At 42.5% G+C, this 23078-nt stretch overlaps 1 protein-coding gene across 28 annotated transcripts in view; it reads right to left on the minus strand.

The window, feature by feature from the left end:
• LOC139534247 (receptor-type tyrosine-protein phosphatase delta-like) overlaps nucleotides 1-23078 on the minus strand; it is a 393734-nt gene that overhangs the window by 299403 nt on the left and 71253 nt on the right. For 27 of the 28 annotated variants that reach the window (XM_071333215.1, XM_071333245.1, XM_071333236.1 and 24 more), the window contains exon 4: nucleotides 13696-13743. The exons of the other annotated variant lie outside the window; for it this stretch is intronic. The gene's annotated coding sequence lies outside the window, so the exon portion shown is untranslated. The remainder of the gene's footprint in view (nucleotides 1-13695; nucleotides 13744-23078) is intronic. 28 annotated transcript variants of the gene reach the window in all.

Consider the following 23078-nt stretch of genomic DNA (forward strand, 5'->3'; position numbering starts at 1 on the left):
GGTAATAATGGAGGACTGGTTGGACTCTTGTTTGATTACATGGGTGGGTACCCCAGGGACTTGTCTCGGGCCCGTTGATGAATTAATCTTTGTGATTGGCGCTGTGGGAGCTGGAGTACTGACAGAGGCCATTGATTTGTCATTAGGGTGATTATTCCATTGGAATTGGATTTATTTGGGATCTTAAGATCATGACAAAGCCGTGCCCTGGTCAACCTGGTGGCCACCGGAGGCCAGCCGATACGCTGTATCTGATGAAATGTCTGGGGGCTGACGCTTGCATTGTGTTTCCAAGTCTAGCTCTATATTTCAGAATCAAACATTACTATATTTTCCGAATGTATATGAAAGGTAAGCAGCATACATTGTGTACATTATCAACTGCCTACATCAAGCGTACCAGTGTTAGTCCTCCAAAACAAATGTTATCCCATGCCACATTATGATTGGCGATTGACATCCTAACCTCGTTTGTCTCCAAATGTCAACATTTTCACAGCAGGGATGTTGACGTGTTTGTTAACATGCCCCCCTTGACCTAAATTCATTACAGTTCAAACCCCAAGCGAGGGTCATTTGTGGTCCCGTGGCACCTACCTATGCAAACCTTTTACTTCAGTCATAAATCTTATCAAGGTGAGGAAAGTGTTTACCCGGTCATTAATTTCAGCGAAAGCCAGACCAGTGACCCATAAAATGAGCAAAGATAATGGGGACCTTAACATAGTCTTCTGCACATGGAGGTAATTGCCAAGGCCTTAGATCAATCAATATTGACTCCAGTTTTCCAACTACTGCTTTCACAGAATGTGTAAAATTGGCTTTAGATGGATGGAGAACATATCCCTGATAGTTTAACCTTAATCTATCGAACACGTTCACTTGTACATTTATAGATTTAGCCAATTAAGCAATTTCTTTTTTTACTGGGAATTCTGTGGGGTATTAAAAGTGCAACGCAAACTATTAAGAATGCACAGGACATTTCAGAAATGTTCTTCCATTGGAATGGAAATGAAGTGACTACAGTAGTAAATTAATATGCAAGGCCCTTTGAAAATGTGTCTCTAAAAGAAATACACGACTGCTGTCATACTTCATGTGATAATGACATTATGCCATATTGTGAAAAAAATCCATGTAAAACTGACATTGATCAAAGGTGCTAGAACATCTTATCAATAAATCGCGAAGGGGGAAAATCACTGCATTGCCAATCACTGCTTGCTCTAAGGCACTTAGATTTCTCTTTAGTAGACATTTCCATCTTGACTTGATGAATCTCACAATCTTTTTTTCTTTGCCACACTGAAGTAATTTATTTTTTATCTCTCCGAGCTATATTTTCTTTTTTTTTATACAACCTGACACAATATGACACAAGGGATGATAATAATTCCAGAACTTTGCACTAACTCCAGATAGCACTTACTCTCCTTTCAGTCGCATTTGGAGAAAATGAAGTGTCCTTTCTAAAAATGGTGAATATTATTAAATAATACATGTTTTGACACACTTATCATACACATGCCAGGCAAAAACACATTGGTGTTTCAATATATCACCTCAAATATTGATTTCTGCCTCTTCTGTTGTTCATGGTTTTCATGAAGGTTCATACAAAGGCTATTTCCTGATCAGCATGATCATATTGATTCAAGGTAACACTAACACCTACATGTTATGATGCCTCAGTGAACCTCATGATTTCTCAGAGCGAAAATGACATTTCTCAGAATGTGATTTCTCTGAACATTCAGTGAGGTTAGCCGTGGTGAGGTTAACCAAGGGCCAATGAATCTTCCAGAGGTATGATGCAACAACTCAACATTTTCACTGAAAGAATGATTTCATTACAACAATGTTAACAATCTGAAACAGTCTTTTTCACAGTGTAGGAAGAATGTAGTTTCACCCTCCTGCAGATACTGGTTTTGATTACATTTCATTGAATAATCTTATTAAAAGGTGGAGGCTTAGGGACTTGTTAGCGCTGCATATTCACATTGGTAGAGGATGTTACTGTATGTATGAGAAGTTACACTTTACTTTTTCAAGGAGTGACAGCAATGATTACATGACAGTACCTGGCCAATGACGGGTCGTGCCATTTAAATCATCTGTCCCAAGATTCCACATTATCTCAGACGGCTGAACATTTCTTCAGCGCTGAAGAATCCATGAATGGTCCATGTCACTGTCTCGTCCTGACCCATTTTCATATTCAAGCAGTTCCTCTGTACATTATTGATGCACAGTACATTTGCCTTGTTTTGAGTCTAAAATCAATGCGTAAATTCAGTATGAAAAGTTCACTAATGCAACATTTTTGGGGGGGATATTTTCTGAGTAGTTTAATGTATTCACAGTCAGGCAAATGACATTTTTTTTGAGTGAGGAGAGGCAATCTGCTCTTGGCAATTCAACTCAAACTTTAATTTGGGTTCCAAAAGATATATTTTGGAGGCATTGTTAGGCTAATGTACATTTTCGAAGGGGGAAAGGAGAGACTACCGCTGGCTTTACTTTGATGAGGTGTTAATATCTAATATCAAGAGCAGATAAGACCCTTATTAGTCCCCATCTTCTCATTAGAGGGAGGGGCTTATCACACAGAGGAGAAGACAAAAGCTAAGGAAGTAATATGACTTGCTTTGACTTTGCTGCATGTCCTGAAGCTTTTGGTTGAGGTCAACTTAATTTTGAGACTTCGATAGGAGGGAAACTTGTGAGACGAGTCACATTGACACTGTTTAAAATAGCTAATTCATGCCCCAACTTCACTGGCATCCAAATTCTCAATTAGAATACATTTTAAGTATCCCTCGTTAAAGACCATAGAGAACTCAGAATTTGTTTTTAAGGAATGTTGTGGTGTGAAGTATTTGTTGGTTTTATAATATATGCCATTTACCAGACACTTTTATCCCAAGTGCGTCATGAGTGCATACATTTTATGTATGGGTGGTTCTGGGATTCGAACCCACTATCCTGGCGTTGCAAGTACCATGCTCTACCAACTGAACTACAGAGAAATATCAGCACAGAATCCTAATTTCAATCTCCTACAAAATGGATGTGGAGGATTATTGCAATATTTTCTTGATGTCCTCAATGCATACCAAAGAAGAACAGTGACAGTAAAAAAAAAAATCAGGAAGTTGGAAAGATCATCAAATATTAATGTCCTCCTTACACATAACAGTTTAAATTTGTAAACACTCAATATTTTATGTTAACTCAATCTCATGTAAAATGTATGAACAAGTGACACAAACATGCACAATGTGGATCTGGGAAAAGTATTACTCAAGGCCAAGGCTAGAAATAGACTGGACATCATTTGGCGTCCGTTTTATGACATCCGGGAAAAAAAACGTTATGGACATATTTCCAAAGTGTTCGCACCTTTAGCAAAGTTTGCAGCTGCACAAAGTTAAAAAGGTACTAATCATTTTTTTAACTGCACCGTTTTCCTCAAAATAAAATTAACCTTTTGTTTGGCATTTGGCATCTTTTTGTATCTTTCATTTCCTTTTGAAAATAACAGGTACTGTACAGTTTGATGGGTGGAAACACTTGGTGCCCGCACGTAAACGCACACACACGCCGACACAAAAAAACATGACATACGTGTACATTTTAAAATGACAATACCCCATTCACCAGTCATTCACTTATAAATCCCCTTATTTGGACTAACAAAAAGCACAAAGTAAGCACACTGGTAGAACACCCCCAATCAATGCATTAAGACGAAGAAGAATGAGCCTGCAGCTCGATAAATGTTGAGCCATTGACAGACGGATTGAGTCAATATGCAAACATTCGCTCTAAACAAGTCAGAAAATACATTGGGCGCCAAAACTATATGCCCCATCGATTTCTGTTCCGGGTCAATGTACATTCTTCTGCATTTAGACATATAATTCCCTCTCCAGCAAAGTCATTAGACGGGCAAATGTTGAATTAAGCAGTCACTGTGGTGTAATCTCAATAATCCAGTATCTGAATGTGGGCCAAACTGGCACACTCCTGCCTGTCCCTTCCCTTTCGTGGGAAAAGACTGTTTCTAAAACAGCTACTTCACCACCTCCACACTGAAAATCTGACATGAACTGTGCAGCGTTGGCCTGAACAGATCTTAAATCCACACAATTCCCAGCATGATCCGCTAATTAAAAGCCCACTTCGAAGATTTTCAGCAGATTCAGCCAGGTGTTCACAGCTGACCTATTTTTCCGCCAAAGGAAAACAGTTTTTAGGGGTAAGGATCGAGACAGATGTGTCTGAAAAACTGTCAAGCTCTTTTTCACCCCTCCATGCATCCATGCACAAGGATTCATTATGTCTGGTCTTTGTGGATCATTTGGCTTTCCAAACTGTCCTCAGCTGGACCTGCTGTGGAATTATTCCCCTAAACTGTCTGTCAGTTAGCAGAAGACGGCTTGTCACACATAATAGGGGTGTCATGACTGCCAGCGGAGGACAAGCGCAAATAAATGGATGCTGTTGCTCGTCTCAAAGTTAAGTGCATGACGGTGTCATTTCAAATTACAGTGATCTTTCTTCAATCATATTCAAAGTGAGGCCCGTTATTTCTGAAGCCAATAACAACGCATTCAATAGACACATGTGTGCAAGTTCTATGCTGTACTACTGTTCAACTTAGTGAGAGCATGTGAGAGCTTTAAAACATATTTAGTTTCATTTTCTTTCAGAGGCAGGACAAGCGTCAAATCCATGGTAAACTCACATATCCCATGTTTCCAAATGCTCCACATGATCAAAATCTGAGTAGATTCTACCTTTCACTTAATACTTCCCTTCATATTCACCGCTCAGAATGATTAAACAAGTCAGAAATTCCTTTGGTTCCAAGTTCAAATAAGTGACAAAAACATTTAAGCAGTACGCTAATAATGATTGAATTCAGAGTTGGCTGTTTGTTCTTTCTCATTGTGTTCGCTAATATCGGCAATGTAAATCAGAATGAGAATCAGAAGACAAAGCCGAGTATTAGAAAGATAACACTGAAAATCATTTGTCAGTTCACAATGCAACGAGTAAAATAATGCTTGGCCATATCTAAATGAGGAAACAGTAGTCCTATAGTAGACAAAGGCAATTCAAATGGAAACTGGAAACTGTTGAGAATATTTGGGTGAGCTATTCAAAAAAGTTGATTCTGCAGCAGAAGATAATGAACTTAACAGTTTTCTGAGAGAATGAGGCAAAATCAGTTTAAGTTTCTGTCAGGGTTGGCAGTTGGTGATGGGGGGTGATGGGACCCAGTGGTAGGCATGGCAATCCTATTATTGGTGTTGCTGAAGTAGGCCTCAACAGATATAATTATCATGGATGATTAAACTTATTTGTTAATTACGGTATTCAAATAAACGGGAACATGGCAGCAAGTGTGTGAGCAAGACAAAGGAGCTGATGTGAGCAAGACAAAGGAGATGATCGTGGACTTTTGGAAATGGAAGTGGAGCAGATCGAGAGATTCAAGTTCCTTGGTTTCCACATTACCAACCAACTACCATGGTCAAAACCAAGACAGTTGTGAAGAGGGCACGGCAACACCTTTTCCCCCTGAGGAGCCTGACTGAAAAGATTTGGCATGGGTCCCCAGATCCTCAAAAAGTTCTACAGCTGCACCATCGAGAGCATCCTGACCCGTTGCAGCACCGCATGGTATGGCCGTATGACGCTACAGAGGGTAGAGTGTACAGCCCAGTACATCACTGGGGCCAAGCTTTCTGACATCCAGGACCTATAAACTAGGCGGTGTCAGAGGAAGGCCCAAAAAATTGTCAAAGACTCCAGTCACCCAAGTCATAGACTGTTCTCTCTGCTACCGCACGGCAAGCAGTACCGGAGCGCCAAGTTTAGGACTAAAAGGCTCCTTAACAGCTTCTACCCCGAAGCCATAAGACTGCTGAACAATTAATCTAATTGCCACCTGGACTATTTACATTGATCCCCCTTGTTTTTACACTGCTGCTATTTGCTGTTTATTACCTATAAATAGTCACTTTTCAAATTACCTCGACGAACCTGTACCCCCACACATTGACTCAGTACCGGTGCGCCCTGTATATAGACTCGTTATTGTTATGTCATTTTCTTGTGTTATTTTTTGATACATTACATTTTTTTAAACTTTAGTTTATTTAGTAAATATTTTCTTAACTCTATTTCCTGAACTGCAGAGTTGGTTAAGGGCTTGTAAGTAAGCATTTCACGGTAAGGTCTACACCTGTATTCGTCGCACCTGTGTAACGGTTTTCGTCGTCGGATGAAGAGTAGTCGGACCAAAACGCAGCGTGGTAAGTGTTCATGTTTTTTTAATTGAAAACTGAACACTATAACAAAATAACAAGGGAATAAATGAAACCGAAACAGTCCTGTAAGGTGCAAAACACTAAAACAGAAAATAACTACCCACAAAAACCATGTGGGAAAAAACTACCTAAGTGTCAGGTTTTGGCCAGGACTGTTCTGGTTTTTTGTCACTAGATGTCCCCATTGCACCTTTTTTGTACCTTTTGTTTTTCCCTTGCTCTATTATTGTTTGCACCTGTATGTCGTTCCCTTGTTAGTATTTAATCCCTGTGTGTTCCTTAGTTCACACCTAAGTATGGTTCTCAATCAGAGACAACGATAGACAGCTGCCTCTGATTGAGAACCACACCCGGCCAAACACAAAGAACTACAAAACATAGAAAATGAACATAGAATACCCACCCAAATCACACCCTGACCAAACCAAAATAGAGACATAAAAAGCTCTCTACAGTCAGGGCGTGACAACGTGACAAATAACATTTGATTTGATGTGACCTAAAAAAAATCTGCTAGCAGAACAAAGTGTGTGGAGAGGCTGTGGCTTCAGATGAGGAACAGTCATACCACATTGGCGTTCTCCAACCCTCTCCTACTCACATAGCCGGCGTAATACCAATGTTCGCTGGAGTCATAGATACCGCTTATCAGTCATTTGGAATTTTGAGCAGCAAACATTTAAGTCATTTTCCGATCCCTGGCTTGCTCGCTTGTCAGGGTGATGTTCCAGCTTCGAACACTGCATAGGAATGAAGCATGTGGCAGGCACTGAGGTATTTTGAATATGAAGGCAGGCTTACATTTGTTATGTTGTACGGCATAAGCATGGCCTATATAAGTTAGTAAATCTACTGTATTACTACTATCACATTTATTACTATTTAATCTAATTCTAAACCTATTTCACAAAATCTAAAACTGTTCATGTCTTTGAAAGAACTCCAAGGCATAAAGAACCACAAAAAGCAAACTCTCAAGTTCAATATTTATAGAATGTTTGGTGAGGAGATCATTTTGAACTTAGACATTATCAGCCTTCACTATATTAATCAAAGTCAAAACGCAATCCCGCTTTGATAAGCTGCTGGCAATAATTCTCCCATTGAAGGCGCTTATTTGGGGCTCGCTCAGGTGAAATGAAGAAGAGCTGATTGCGTGGGGTGATCCTGCTGATTACATTTTAAATTTAAAACGCATTTCTCATTAGATGATTCTGTGGCAGCTGATGTGGCAGTATGTTGTTATATGCGCACACTGTCGTGTGTTTCTTCAGTGTGAGTTATTCTTCACTTTAACATTTCAAAATCATCAGCGTTAAAAGGTGGATAATGTCTATCACTACGCTGTTTTCCCAGATAGATGAGCATGCACTGCTATCTAGGTTTCAGTTCCTATCAGTAACATCTCTAGTTAACACAACCTGATAATCAGCTTATGTCACCATATTGCACCTCTTTTCATTATAGTCGCTGAACACATTCTACAATCACTTTCTCTTCCTGGTAATATAATATGTAATATTTTGCATGCAGTCATATCATGGCTGACGATGATAGGTCCATCCCAGACCCTCATTAGGCATCTGTTTGTGTGTTAGCCTGGCAGCTTCCCTCTGAACGGCTTGTCAATGTTTAATGAAACACTCATCATCGTTTAACGAAACACTCAGCGTCGACTGTAGGAGGAGTTCAGCTTTCTTAGCCTGCCCCTGTACTGCGAGCTGAATTACCAACGATCAAGACTCAGAGTTAGCCTTTGAAGCGGATTTCTCCTCTAGTAAAACCACTCAGATGAATGTTTAATGGCCATGATGTACTGGAATGATTGTGGCATATGTTTCCACAGAAATGTATCCTGAACGGTTGGTATACATTATAGACATTTTGAGAATAGAACAAAGTGTATGATAATCTGTTATACTATTGAATTAATCAATCCACATCTGAAAACTAATGGAGGTTTCTTTTACATATTCACATGGGGTAAGCATGAACTATTACTCGTTTCAACTGTATAAATTATGCAGTTGGTTCTATTGTGTCAGAATATTTGATTTGTTTATAACATGTGCCAGTCAATTGACAGTAGGGGGTGTACGAAGTAACACTTCGTTTTTAGATGGATTTGTGAGCAGTACATTGCCAGCTGCTCGGAAATGATCTGAACCAAGCCGCGTGGCAATGGAATCAATGAATAATCGCCTTTCAATCATTCTACAATGCATGAGTTCCAGCACAAATGTAATCCACATTGTGCTGTGTGTGTTGGGTAGCACTTTTCCCACACAGTGTGTTAATGTCTATAGTGAAAGCCTTTGACAGTAGTGGACTTAGTGGGGGATGTGTAAATTGACAGGTTATTAGGCCATGTCCTGTTAAAGCGACACTAGTCTTCCCTGGGCTGGATGGCCTCCGTGTTGACGGAAGCAGTAGCTCACAGCCTTCAGATGCTTGTCCTCTCCCAGAGAGAAAAGGAAAGAGCTTTCAAAGCAGAGAGGGGGAAGGACACTTAGCTGTTGCACTCCTTGAAACTGGCCCCCTCTCTTTCCCTTTCCATCTCCCAGACGTATCACATTCTGCATCTTCCTTGACACAATGGGGATTTGTTTCGTCATCACTCATAACTCTATCAATAACATATACATACGCTGAGAGCAATGAGAAAGACAAATGGCGGGACACCAAGAAAGACATTAAGCATTTTGCTGAAAGACATAAATCAAAAACAGGGGGCTTCTGGATTATTATAAGCCGAGGAGAACTATTATTGTAAGTGCTCTCATTTAAAGGACACTAACTGATAGGAGTGTGATTTATACATGGGGCACGTTGCATATTAGGACTTGTTGGGGAAAATTACTTACATTTGGGAAGAAAGTTATCTGGTAAAAAGACACTCAATGTATCACTATTTCCTGAAGTATTATGCATGGGAAATATTAATTAATTAAATATTAATAGTAATCAAGGGGCAATTTATAATACAATTGCTTCACGATTAAATCAATGCTATCAATTGCTTCATGATTAAATGCAATTATTGTTAATTTGTACATTTGTATATACACCTTATCCCTCTAAACCATTGTCATTCAGTTTATTACCTATTCCGCTTTGTTATCAGAGTGGCCACAAAATCAAGACACCAGAGATAGTTGCATGTGTCATGTGTCATGCAACATCTTTCAAATAGGCCTCTTTTAAAAGCTCATTACTTAATGCATACAAATGACCATGGACTCAATAGCCATACACATCAGAAACTGGCACTGTTTGGTGCAAACTTTAGTCTTGGGCTCCAATTTCACATAGAATTTTCACAGGGGGCTGTTTGGCCCGATGCATGCAGAATTGTAATTCCATCTTAGTTTCGTTGTGTCGTTGCTAATGACCTTTTGTGGGGTAGAAAAAGGAGGAGGGCCACTGTAATAAATATATATAAAAAGAGAAAATGCCTATATTTCATCAAAATGTTCCTTTGATGTAAAGTCAAATAAGCCTATTTGCTACAATGTGTCAACAACAGTGTGTGAGCGTGGTGAAAAAAATTGGCTGTGGAGAGGTCATTCGTCAGAAACGGATTTGTGGGAGCAAGCGCGGTCGGCTAAAATGTAGATGCAGACAGATTTGAGGGAGCGAAATTGATCAAAACGAGGCTATGGGATTGGGGCGTGTGCATGTGCCCACACCAGAGTGTGATTGTGTGTGGGTAGGGGGTTGAATGAATGAATAAGTATCCAAATCATTATGCCCTATCATTAAATACAAATTCAGAGGCTGATTATGTTGTGCTTTTCCTGTCACGCTGCATAAATAGTGAAGGGGAAAATTGCGGAGTCTGGCGAAGGGGACCATTATGAGGGCACTGGACTGTGGTGTTGTGAAATGAGATGGAACAGAAAGACCTACATGAGATTATATAGTCATACAGATAACAGAGGAAAATGTATGGAAAACCGCAGGAAATCATCTGATATATTGTTCAAATATTCACTGAACAGAAATATAAACGCAACATGTAATGTGTTGGAATAAAATAAATAAAAGATACCAGAAATGTTCCAGAAGCACAAAAAGCTGATTTCTCTCAACTGTAGTGCACAAATGTGTTTACATCCTTGTTAGTGAGCATTTATCCTTTGCTAAAATAATCCATCAACCTAACACGTGGCATATCAAGAAACGGATTAAACAGCATGATCATTACAAAGGTGCACCTTGTGCTGGGGGGAAATAAAAAGCCACTCTAAAATGTGTCGTTTTGTCACACAACACAATGCCCTCAAGTTTTGAGGGAGCGTGCAGTTGGTATGCTGACTGCAGGAATGTCCACCAGAGCTGTTGCCAGAGAATTGAATGTTCATTTCTCAATCATAAACCGCCTCCAAAGTCGTTTTAGAGAATGTGGCAGTATGTCCAACCGGCATCACAACCACAGACCACGTGTAACCACGCCGGCGGGATCGTCTGAGACCAGCCACCCGAACAGCTGATGAAACTGTGGGTTTGCACAACCAAAGAATTTCTGCAGAAACTGTCAGAAACCATCTCAGGGAAGCTCATTTGCGTGCTCGTCGTCCTCACCTTGACCTGACTGCAGTTTGGCGTTGTAACCGACTTCAGTGGACAAATGTTCACCTTCGATGGCCACTAGCTTCAATATTGCCACTTTAAGAGCTCTGTTGCACAGCTACACCTAAACCATGCTTTAAACTCCAGTTGTAAACTGAATTAGTAGGGAAATAAACGTGGTAGTAATGTTTTAACAAAGGCCAGAACTGCTTTCAAAAGTGTTTTCCTGCGATTGCATTAATAGCTGTGCATTGACTGCTTGTCAGAGTACATGTTTCCCTCCTATGGCTCTCGCAACTTGAATGCGCCTCAAGAGGAAGAGTTTTCTCACAGAACACACAAGCCGACTAGGTAAATAGGTAAACTATTCTACTATGAGGTTGTCTCATTTTGTTTTAATAACAACATTAACTGTCACAAATAGTATCACTGGAAAGTTATATCCTGAGTGACAAAGTATAGGCTTTGAATTACTTTGCCAGCAGCTGGAGTAGGCTTCACACCGCTGTCTGTGTTGAGCGCTGCTGTGGTGCGCATTATAGACTATTTAACAGTGTTGGAAAAATTACCCAATTTTCATATTTGAGTAAAGGTAAAGAAACTTTAATAGAAAATGACTCAAATAAAAGTGAAAGTCACCCAGTAAAATACTACTTGAGTAAAAGTCTAAAAGTATTTGGTTTTAAATATACTTACGTATCAAAAGTAAATGGAATAGCTAAAATATACTTAAGTATCAAAAGTCAAAGTGAAAGTATAAATCATTTCACATTCCTTATATTAGGCAAACCAGAAGGAATAATTGTCTTATTTGTATTTTTTAATTACAGATAGCCAGGGGCACACTCCAACACTCAGATATCATTTAATTTCAGAGGCAGTAGGGATGACCAGGGATGTTTTCTTGAGAAGTGCTTGAATTGGACCGTTTTCCTGTCCTGCTAAGCATTAAAAATGTAACAAGTACTTTTGGGTGTGAGGGAAAATGTATGGAGTGAAAAGTACATTATTTTCTTTAGGAATGTAGTGGAGTAAAAGAAAAACGTTGTCAAAAATATAAATAGTAAAGTACAGATAGATACCCAAAAAACTACTTAAGTAGTTAAGTAGTAGCACTGCCACCACTGCCATTTAATTCCATTCATCTGAACATCGGAGGGTCATCAACAAACATGCATGTCAGGTCAGTGTGCACAGCAACAGAGAAAATGTAATATTTGAGAATACATTTACATGGGAATATATTTCGTAGAACAGACATGCTTCTGTCTGTATTAGGCTATGTCATCTCCAAACCACCGGACCTGGATTCACTTGGTCAGTCTATGCCATGGTTCTTAATGTTTTGTATACTCAGTATATACACTGAACAAAAATATAAATGCAACATGTAAAGTGTTGGTCCCATGTTTTATGAGCCATAATAAAAAAAAATCCCTGAAATTTCTCTCAGATTTTGTGCACAAATGTGTTTACATCCCTGTTAGTGAGCATTTTCCAAGTTAATCCATCCACACTTGAGGACTGTCTCATTCAAACATGCCATAGTTAATACTATACTGCATACAGGTCTGCTGTCAAATAAAAACATAGGGAAATATCACACAACACCTTGCTATTTGTGCTCGCTCCCCCTGATTAAACTTCAACAATGAACTAACAGACTGTACTTTTGACACAGACAACTTCATTGTTTAGTTCATATTGCAGATATATTTGGTTACTCATTGTCTATGTGTCATAGAATGTAGGTCATTGCCATGTCTGTCTGTAGGTCATTGCCATGTCTGTCAATATGTTGTCAAAAGGAATAGGATGAGTCTCAATGTGAACTCATAAGCCAGTGAGTAAAATGAGACATTCTGGATTTCTCAAGAGTAAGGCCTCACATATAATTGTCAATTTAAAGACTAAGGAAATCAAATGTGTGTCGGTCTCTGCAACAGAAATAATGAATCCGGCTGGCAGGCAACCATATCAAATGAGTGTTACTTTATCATAGTTTGAAAATGGAATGGCATTTTCAATACAATGGGATTTTTCTTCATAGAAATTACAATTTGCCTTCTTGCTCATTTTGCATTATAAATAGTAACCTATGATATTATCCGTCAGCCAGTTAACATTCTCATTTGAATATGATTCAGTGTTTCAGTGTAATATTAGACTTTTGGAAAAGACAAGTCCGTACAATAAAAAGTCTTATATTATCTACAATTTACCCACAATGCCGCTGTCTTCTTCATGTCTGTCTTCATCTACCAAACTATGTCAGCAGGATAAACTCAATCAAACCTGCATTGCAGTATTTACACAGTAGCTCATTTTCCTTAGTAATGGTTTTCATGACTGTAACAACATACAACCACATAACCACTCCCTACCACAGGAAGACACTTCCAGTTTTCATAATCAGACAGGTGTGTGCACAGGTGGACAAATAAGACATTGCATTTATGTGGCAAGTTAAATGTAGTATGTTGTGTATGCCAGTACTGTATTGTAGCTATCTTGGTATTGCGACAGTGTGCTGTTTTACATTCATGTCACTTTTGTGCTGTCAGAATGAGTTGTCACATCCCAGTAAACATAGCGCGTTGCACTGTGATACAGCGTAGACGTGTGTCAATGTCTACACACAATGTCTGCCCTCCTTGTGTACATTCGATAGACAGGCAGCTATTACAGAATCAAATCCGCAGTCCTTCATATCAACCTTAGACTGATAGAGCAACATCCCAAAACCAATCTGGAGTCATAAAGCATGGAGGCTTACCTTGAGGTTGAAGGTGTGAAAGTCATGGAACATTCTCTCTCCTGAGACCTGTGTGACAATGAAGAGGATGAGACGTCTGTCATGATTAAGGAAGCCCACAATTACAGAGATGCCCAAGCGACAGTGATTGATCAACAAGGAACTCCCCTTAATGAAGACTAAAGCACCCGAGCGCTCCAGAGACCCAATTGGAAAGTGTAACTGGAACTACAGTACACAGTGCCAGATGCTTCACTCAGCTCGTGATAGCGTGTTGATAGTGTGTTAGACGCTCGACCATTTTGGATGTTGGGTAGCGCCTGTGAAGCCAGTTCTCAAGAGATATTCAATCAACAAACTCTGATAAACGTATCAAACCAGGAAGAGGGAACACAACATGATGTCCAAACCTGAAAAATGCATGGTCATAGTCATGGGGAAACACTGAATAGACAGAGTTCAGGGAAAGTACACCCTTAATATTGTGTCTGAAAGGCTGTGTCTGAAGGGCAAAGGACAAGAATACAATTCCATTCCAAACAGCGACAACAACCTATTCATGGTATCGGTGAGCCCGGGCCAACACTAGCAGGTAGCCTTGAAGATGGACAAAGATAGCAAGAATTGATCGAGTTTGAGTGAGTTCCGTGTTAAAAGACTGTCTGAACCCAAGGGCCACTCAAACATAACTGAATCAGTTTGACTGTCAAATACTACTTTGTTATCTACCTCATTGTTAATCATTAGAGAGAGAGAGATAGAGAAAACTCAGGCCCTGGAGGAGGACGCATCAGATGCCACTGATGTGTTAAAATTCAGATATCGATTCAGCTCCGTAATACACTGGAGTGTGACGCGCTCTGACTAACCATAGGGAGGTACACATTTTCTTTTGGTTCTTTTCCCATCAAGTATGAGGAGTTGAGTGAGGCCGTTGCAAAAAAACAGACGGGTCCTTCAAGGGAATGCATCTGACCGGAGCTCCGCAAAACTACACTGAATAAAACAAAAGACCATCAGTCCTCCTGGGAGAAGACGAAGGAGGGAAAAACATATTTGAGATTTGTGATCATTTATTTCATGTTTCACAGAGCGAGTGAGACTGCCGAATGACGCCTTGGAATTGGGTGGTGCAGTCAATATTTAGCTATATGGACACTGTTGTTGGTACTCACTTCCTGGGCCACGAACTCAAGTGGAGATGCTATTTCACTTTTGGAGAAATCAAATAGTTTGAGTGTGGGAAACAATGAGCTTCCACAGGGTTACGTCAGTTTGGAATGGTAAGCAATGTGCTTCCACAGGGTTACATCAGTTTGGAATGGTAGTCAATTATAGTGATTAATATGAAGTGTAAACTCTGGATGCTTGACTGATGACTTCTACCTCAAATGTATACTGTTTTATACTGTACATGTACTGATTATAATGTAAATACTGTAAACGTGTACACAATTCATCATATGAATCACCTTGCTTAGTTTTTCAGCAGTATTGTCCAATGAGATCACATTTGTAAGACCTTTTTACTTGTGCTCTCACCTATAGCAGCTTTGCAGAATCTCAAACATCCTTTCACTGGAAGATATTAACTGAACTGCTACCCTCCATTCAATAGAAAGTAATTACTCATATAAGGCGTTTACTCCATCGACTCCTCTCTTTTGCCAGGTGCAGAATCCTATAACTTCCATATCTGGAAAAGCACAGTGGTGGTGTGTGCTGCACGTTACTATACTGTACCAGACTAAGCTGCCCTGTTTGAACGTGATGCCCTCCAACGCAATCTCTCTCCCCGTCAAAACATCAAGATTACAGGGCTTAAGGTAATGGAAGTGGGAGAATCAAAAATCCGGTAGGGAAGTACACAGAGTTGTCTCTGTGAGCACACGCTGTATGGGGTATGTTAATTTTACTCTATCATTTATACTATTTGTACTATTTATTTACTTCTGGGTTCTATTCCTGTGTCCACGCTAGCAAACTACATAGAGTGAACCAATGTATTGGGCAGCATTCTACATGGCATGCTAGTTTGGACATAGACGAAAATGATGTATTTGATCGATGGGAATCCTCTCCATTCTTTTTATGTCATTCTTTAGCCTCCACACCTGCAACTATTTTTCAGCCTTCCACTGTCATCATATTGTACTGTAGCAAGGACTTTTAACCTTACCTCAATAGCACCTCGCCACTAAACTTAACTTTGCCTGATTTGTCCTTATTCAGTTGTTGGTCTCCATAGAAACTGTCCCATCAAGTCCATTCAATTCAGAGTGGCAGGGAGGGAAGGACTCTTGTCTGATAAGTGTTCTCAAAGTGGTCTCATTTTAATCGATTCTGAGAATGGCCTAGCATAATTACAGTTAATTAGATAACTACTGAGGTACTTTTGCTCGAGAACAGGACGATGATACGCTGATGTAAGCCTGTGGCTAGAGTTTCGAGAGGTAAAATGAACTTCTTCAACTTTAAGTTGAACTTCATATAGACTAGATAATAGGCATGCTGACCTATTCTTGTCAGGTTCAAATAGAGTTGTTTAGCCTTTCAGATATGACTCGATGTTTCTATCACCATGCCTCTTTATTTGAAGTAGAAACGAAGAGGTAAATTAAATGTCACATCACACTTAAGCTTTAGTACACTCATTTGAAATGTGTTGGCATACAAAGGGTCATATTCAATCCAAACACGTGGACATACCGATACCAAACACTGGTATCGGTATGTGACAAAAAATGACATTTATATGCCGATTACTTAATCAGTGTTATTATACTGGGAAAACATCATTGATTGCTTTGGTATTAGTGCAACAACACTGATTGCCTTCTGGTAGTTTAATGGAAATGTTATATTAGATTTTTTTTTTTTTACTGAAAAACGAAACCTGGAAAAAATAGTAAATCCTAGTGGCCAGTCTTTTCTGACACCTCTCTGTATAATCTTAATCTGCTGGGAAAGGCTGCCTGGGCTCAAGGCACTAAATTGTCAGCACCCTTCAATCAGCTTGGCATAGTAAGTCAGTCTGCACACCCACACATTGCAGAGGTGACGGTATGTATTTGACCGCAGCTCCAGCTCATGTAAACATAAAGAATCGTGTTATACGTCTGCTTATTTGGAGTGTGTGACAATGCACACACACCCACACACACAGTTTTTGTTGCGTTACAGATTTTAATAGTGGCTTTTTGTGGCCAGTTATCATTTATACATCCTGAGGTGTTGTGCATCAGATGTAGGAGTTATCTTGAAACAAGAAAGAAGTCAATATAGTGTAAGCAACAGCTGATTGTGATAATTGCTTCAGGTTGCATAGGGAGTCTCGGATGTTCTACTCATTACACTGTAATTCAGCCATCACTCTTTTGTTGTAAGCCAGAGCCATTGTTGTACAATCAGTCTACTGAATTCGCCATCTGGTAGTTTGCTTGTTTGCTCATCTTTGAGAAATGTTTGACACATTTCGCACGCACACATTTCTTTTGTGGTGTCATTTAGTAGTCAATAGGTAACAATGTCTCTGAATGGTGCAGTCCTTCAATCTCTGCTTCCGCCCACAGTTCCCAAACATCTGGGCGGCTCCTGGCAAATCTCAATGCCAAAACTTTGTTTACAAACATAAATCTTAGTATAGGGCCTCAGTTTGGCCAATGGAGTGCACCTGTAAGTAAACTTTGAAAATGAACCTACAATCTTTTACAGTGTAAACATGATTTGTCCCTTTGGAACGATGACAATAGTGATGTTGATCATGAATGATCATGAATGATGATGATGATTATGATGATGGTGATGCATTAGATTCAGCCGCGGGCCAATTTTTTCTTGAGCGGATGGTCGGACGGCCAGAACGTAGACTGCAAATTGACTACAAGAAGTCCAAACAGATATGTTTGACTAAACATAATCATTTCAAGCCATGCTTATATTTGTATACGATCACCTGTCTCTATTTTGCGTGGGATTTCTTTGGAACAGATTTCTTCAATTAAAATCACTTGGAGCTGATTTCCTGGTGTTTCTACAGCCTATTATGCCAATACATTTTTTGCTCAGAAAACTTGGCGGGCCGCCAGTTGGGGAACCCTGCACTATATCATAGGTTGCATCCATAGGGTTTACAACAGACTGGGAGTCACACAATCAAACACGCCTACAAATATCTGCACTGTGAGGTTTTCTGCTCTGCATCAGCAGATCTGAGACTACTGTGTCTGCGTACAGTTTAGGACGGCACATAATGCAAGAGCAACAACAAAAACGTCACTACCGACTGCTTCATCTCACACCGCACAGCAAAACGTATCTCCTTGAGTCCCGGCCTGACAATGATGCATCGTCCAAATCGTTCCTATTGATCCCCACCATTATAAACTATAATTCCACTTAATTAGTTGCCTTCACGGTCAACAAGATGGATTTGAAGCCTGGGAGTGTTGTCAACTTTAAGTTTAATTACTCACTACTGAATAATAATGGAGCCTATTTAGTTTCGTTTAAACGCCCCACCCCCCATCCTCCCCTCTCTTTGTACCTTCTCAAATTTAGAGAGTGCCTGAATCCACAGCTAAATTCAACGATTTTATGTTAACAGTAGAATGGGTCCATGGAGCCTCAGGAGTTGAAAAAATGAAAATGTTGCCGGCGGAGCTGCTTGCCTCAGCACCTACGCCGCACGTTTTAAATGCTCTGCTTTCACCCGGAATGGCCCACAAGAGGGATGCCAGGGGGTCCTTTGATGCAGGGAACCTGGGGATTTTGTGGCCATTCATCACGTTAATGAGTCACTTCATTGATTTAGCCCCAAAACAGGAGTTTGTTCAGAAGTTCCACCCTGCTATCATAATTTCTGTCTTGAATTTTGGCTGAAGCTAGCGATTTGTCCTAACAACAACTAATGCTTGGGGAGTTGATACAATGACATACAGGCTTGTGGTTTATGATAATATTGAGCACTTCTCAATCTTGGTTTCTGCCCAAAGTGAGCCGTGGAAGGTTACTACAGCAACAAAAATAGAAGTATTGAAGGTAACATTTGGCAAACCAACCACATGTAACGGATTTCCTCCTCCTCTTCGGATGAAGAGCAGGGATTCGACCAAAACGCAGCGTTGTCATAGGACATAATGAATTTATTGAACAAGACAAAAAACGAACTATACTTGAATAACTAACAAAATAACAAACGACGTAGACAGACCTGGACATGCAAACTTACATACAACGAAGAACTCACGAACAGGAAAATGACTACACAAAAGAACGAACGTACAAACAAACCGAGACAGTCCCGTGTGGCGCGACAAACACAGACACAGGAGACAACCACCCACGACAAACAATGTGAAACCACCTACCTTAATATGGTTCTCAATCAGAGGAGATAAAAACCACCTGCCTCTAATTGAGAACCATATCAGGTCACCCATTACCAACATAGAAACACATAACATAGACTACCCACCCAAACTCACGCCCTGACCGTCAAACACATACAAAATAACAGAAAACCGGTCAGGAACGTGACATAACCCCCCCCTCAAGGTGTGTACTCCGAACGCACCACCAAAAGTCTAGGGGAGGGTCTGGGTGGGCGTCTGACCACGGTGGTGGCTCAGGCTCTGGGCGAGGTCCCCACCCCACCATAGTCAATCCCAGCTTACGTCTCCCCCTTCGAATGACCACCCTCATATTACACCCACTTAATTTAAATGGTAATCTTAAGATAAGGGGCAGCACCGGGACAAGGGGCAGCACCGGGATAAGGTAGCTCAGGACAGAGAGATAGCTCAGGACAGAGAGGTAGGTCAGGATAGAGAGGTAGCTCAGGATAGAGGGGCAACTCCGGACTGAAGGGCAGCTCCGGACAGAGAGACAGCTCTGGACTGAGGGGCAGTTCTGGATAAATGGCAGCTCTGGGCTGAGGGGCAGCTCATGGCTGGCTGACGGCTCTGGACGCTCATGGCTAGCTGACGGCTCTGGATGCTCATGGCTAGCTGACGGCTCTGGACGCTCATGGCTGGCTGACGGCTCTGGACGCTCATGGCTGGCTGACGGCTCTGGACGCTCATGGCTGGCTGACGGCTCTGGACGCTCATGGCTGGCTGACGGCTCTGGACGCTCATGGCTGGCTGACGGCTCTGGACGCTCATGGCTGGCTGACGGCTCTGGACGCTCATGGCTGGCTGACGGCTCTGGACGCTCATGGCTGGCTGACGGCTCTGGACGCTCATGGCTGGCTGACGGCTCTGGACGCTCATGGCTCGCTGACGGCTCTGGACGCTCATGGCTCGCTGGCGGCTCTGGACGCTCATGGCTCGCTGGCGGCTCTGGCCGCTCATGGCTCACTGGCGGCTCTGGCAGATCCTGTCTGGTTGGCGGCTCTGGCAGATCCTGTCTGGTTGGCGGCTCTGGCAGATCCTGTCTGGTTGGCGGCTCTGGCAGATCCTGTCTGGTTGGCGGCTCTGGCAGATCCTGTCTGGTTGGCGGCTCTGGCAGATCCTGTCTGGTTGGCGGCTCTGGCAGATCCTGACTGACGAATGGCTCTAGCGGCTCCTGACTGACGAACGGCTCTGACGGCTCGGGACAGACGGGCGGCTCTAATGGCTCGGGACAGACGGATGGCTCAGACGGCACTGGGCAGACGGATGGCTCAGACGGCACTGGGCAGACGGATGGCTCAGACGGCACTGGGCAGACGGATGGCTCAGACGGCACTGGGGAGACGGATGGCTCAGACGGCACTGGGGAGACGGATGGCTCAGACGGCGCTGGGGAGACGGATGGCTCAGATGGCGCTGGGGAGACGGATGGCTCAGATGGCGCTGGGGAGACGGATGGCTCAGATGGCGCTGGGGAGACGGATGGCTCAGATGGCGCTGGGGAGACGGATGGCTCAGATGGCGCTGGGGAGACGGATGGCTCAGATGGCGCTGGGGAGACGGATGGCTCAGATGGCGCTGGGGAGACGGATGGCTCTGGCCGGATGAGGCGCACTGTAGGCCTGGTGCGTGGTGCCAGACCTGGAGGTACCGGGCTAAGGACACGCACCTTCAGGCTAGTGCGGGGAACAACAACAGGGCACACTGGACTCTCAAGGCGTACTATAAGCCTGGTGCGTGGTACCGGCACTGGTGGTACCGGGCTGAGGGCACGCACATCAGGGCGAGTACGGGGAGAAGGAACAGTGCGTACAGGGCTCTGGAGACGCACAGGTGGCTTAGTGCGTGGTGCCGGAACTGGAGGCACTGGGCTGGAGACACGCACCATAGGGAGAGTGCGTGGAGGAGGAACAGGGCTCTGGAAACGCACTGGAAGCCTGGTGCGTGGTGTAGGCACTGGTGGTACTGGGCTGGGGCGGGGAGGTGGCGCCGGAAATACCGGACCCTGCAGGCGTACTGGCTCCCTTGAGCATTGAGCCTGCCCAACCTTACCTGGCTGAATGCTCCCCGTCGCCCGACCAGTGCGGGGAGGTAGAATAACCCGCACCGGGCTATGTAGGCGAACCGGGGACACCATGCGTAAGGCTGGTGCCATGTATGCCGGCCTGAGGAGACGCACTGGAGACCAGACGCGTTGAGCCGGCTTCATGACACCTGGCTCAATGCCCAATCTAGCCCTACCAGTGTGGGGAGGTGGAATAACCCGCACCGGGCTATGAACACGTACAGGAGACACCGTGCGCTCTACTGCGTAACACGGTGTCTGCCCGTACTCCCGCTCTCCACGGTTAGCCTGAGAAGTGGGCGCAGGTCTCCTACCTGCCCTAGGCCCACTACCTCTTAGCCCCCTCCCAAGAAATTTTTGGGGTTTCTTCACGGGCTTCCAGCCACGTCTCCTTGCTGCCTCCTCATACCACCGCTCTTGGGCTCTCGCTGCCTCCATCTCCTCACGAGCGCGGCGATATTCCCCAATATGTGCCCAGTGTCCTTTTCCCTCCATTACTTCCTCCCAAGTCCACGAGTCCTGATTACTTGGTCGCTGCTCGTAGTCCCGCTGCTTGGTCCGGGTTTGGTGGGTGGTTCTGTAACGGATTTCCGAGGGATTCGACCAAAACGCAGCGTTGTCATAGGACATAATGAATTTATTGAACAAGACAAAAAACGAACTATACTTGAATAACTAACAAAATAACAAACGACGTAGACAGACCTGGACATGCGAACTTACATACAACGAAGAACTTCCGAACAGGAAAATGACTACACAAAAGAACGAACGTACAAACAAACCGAGACAGTCCCGTGTGGCGCGACAAACACAGACACAGGAGACAACCACCCACGACAAGCAATGTGAAACCACCTACCTTAATATGGTTCTCAATCAGAGGAGATAAAAACCACCTGCCTCTAATTGAGAACCATATCAGGTCACCCATTACCAACATAGAAACACATAACATAGACTACCCACCCAAACTCACGCCCTGACCGTCAAACACATACAAAATAACAGAAAACCGGTCAGGAACGTGACACCACAGTTGACAAAAACAAATATAAGGGACAGAAACAGAGGTTGGGGACATTGCTTTAGCTGTCTGTCTTATTGTGTTGTTTGTAATATAAGTGTATTTAGGGCCCATGTTGGGTTGCCTTGTGTCAGACCACTGAGAAGGAGAGATTCAAATGGAGGCAGGATATTGGAGCGCGGAACACATTTTACCGGGGAATCCAAATCTGTGATATTACCATTTTGGGGGTGAGCGGATTTAAAGGAAGATGGACTGATAAATCTTGGGGCCAGGTGGAATAGATGAATCCAAAAGTTATTTACCCATTTTAATTGGAAATGTCTGTCACACTGAAGTGGCCTCGCTACCAAGCCAACTCTGGGTAAAGTCATGATCCTTCTACCTTGATCAGCGGCAGGTATTTTATGGAGGGTGATATGCTGCATGTCAGCCACATCTTTAGATTTATTCAGGCAATATGTTCTGGCATTCAAGAGGTCAAGTGTGTTGTGTAATATTTGACTGAGGTTAGCTTGTTAGTCCTATTGCATATGCTGCATATGCACTTTCAACAAGACCATGATGAACCCTTTTTATATCACAGTATAGCACTGGGTTACTTTGCATCTTAATGAGTTAATTGGACAATGAGGAAGTTGAGGCAGTTAGAAGTCAACAGGTTCACTAATCAAGTCGTTTTCAAGTAGAGCAGCTATTGTTTGATGTAATTATGAAATAATTATTTGGTGGGTGTTTTTATTTGTCCTACTTTAAGCATGTGTGAATTGGAAATTTGTTTCTTTGCATATCCCAACTCCCTCTGAGACACCCTCGGGGAGTGGGGTCAGAGCCAGGCATCAGCCATTATCAACGGCGACCCTGGAGCAATTAGGTTTAAGTACCTTGCTCAAGGGCACATCAACATATTTTTCACCTT

This window comes from Salvelinus alpinus, chromosome 11 (assembly GCF_045679555.1).
Source record: "Salvelinus alpinus chromosome 11, SLU_Salpinus.1, whole genome shotgun sequence".
Lineage (NCBI taxonomy): Eukaryota > Metazoa > Chordata > Actinopteri > Salmoniformes > Salmonidae > Salvelinus > Salvelinus alpinus.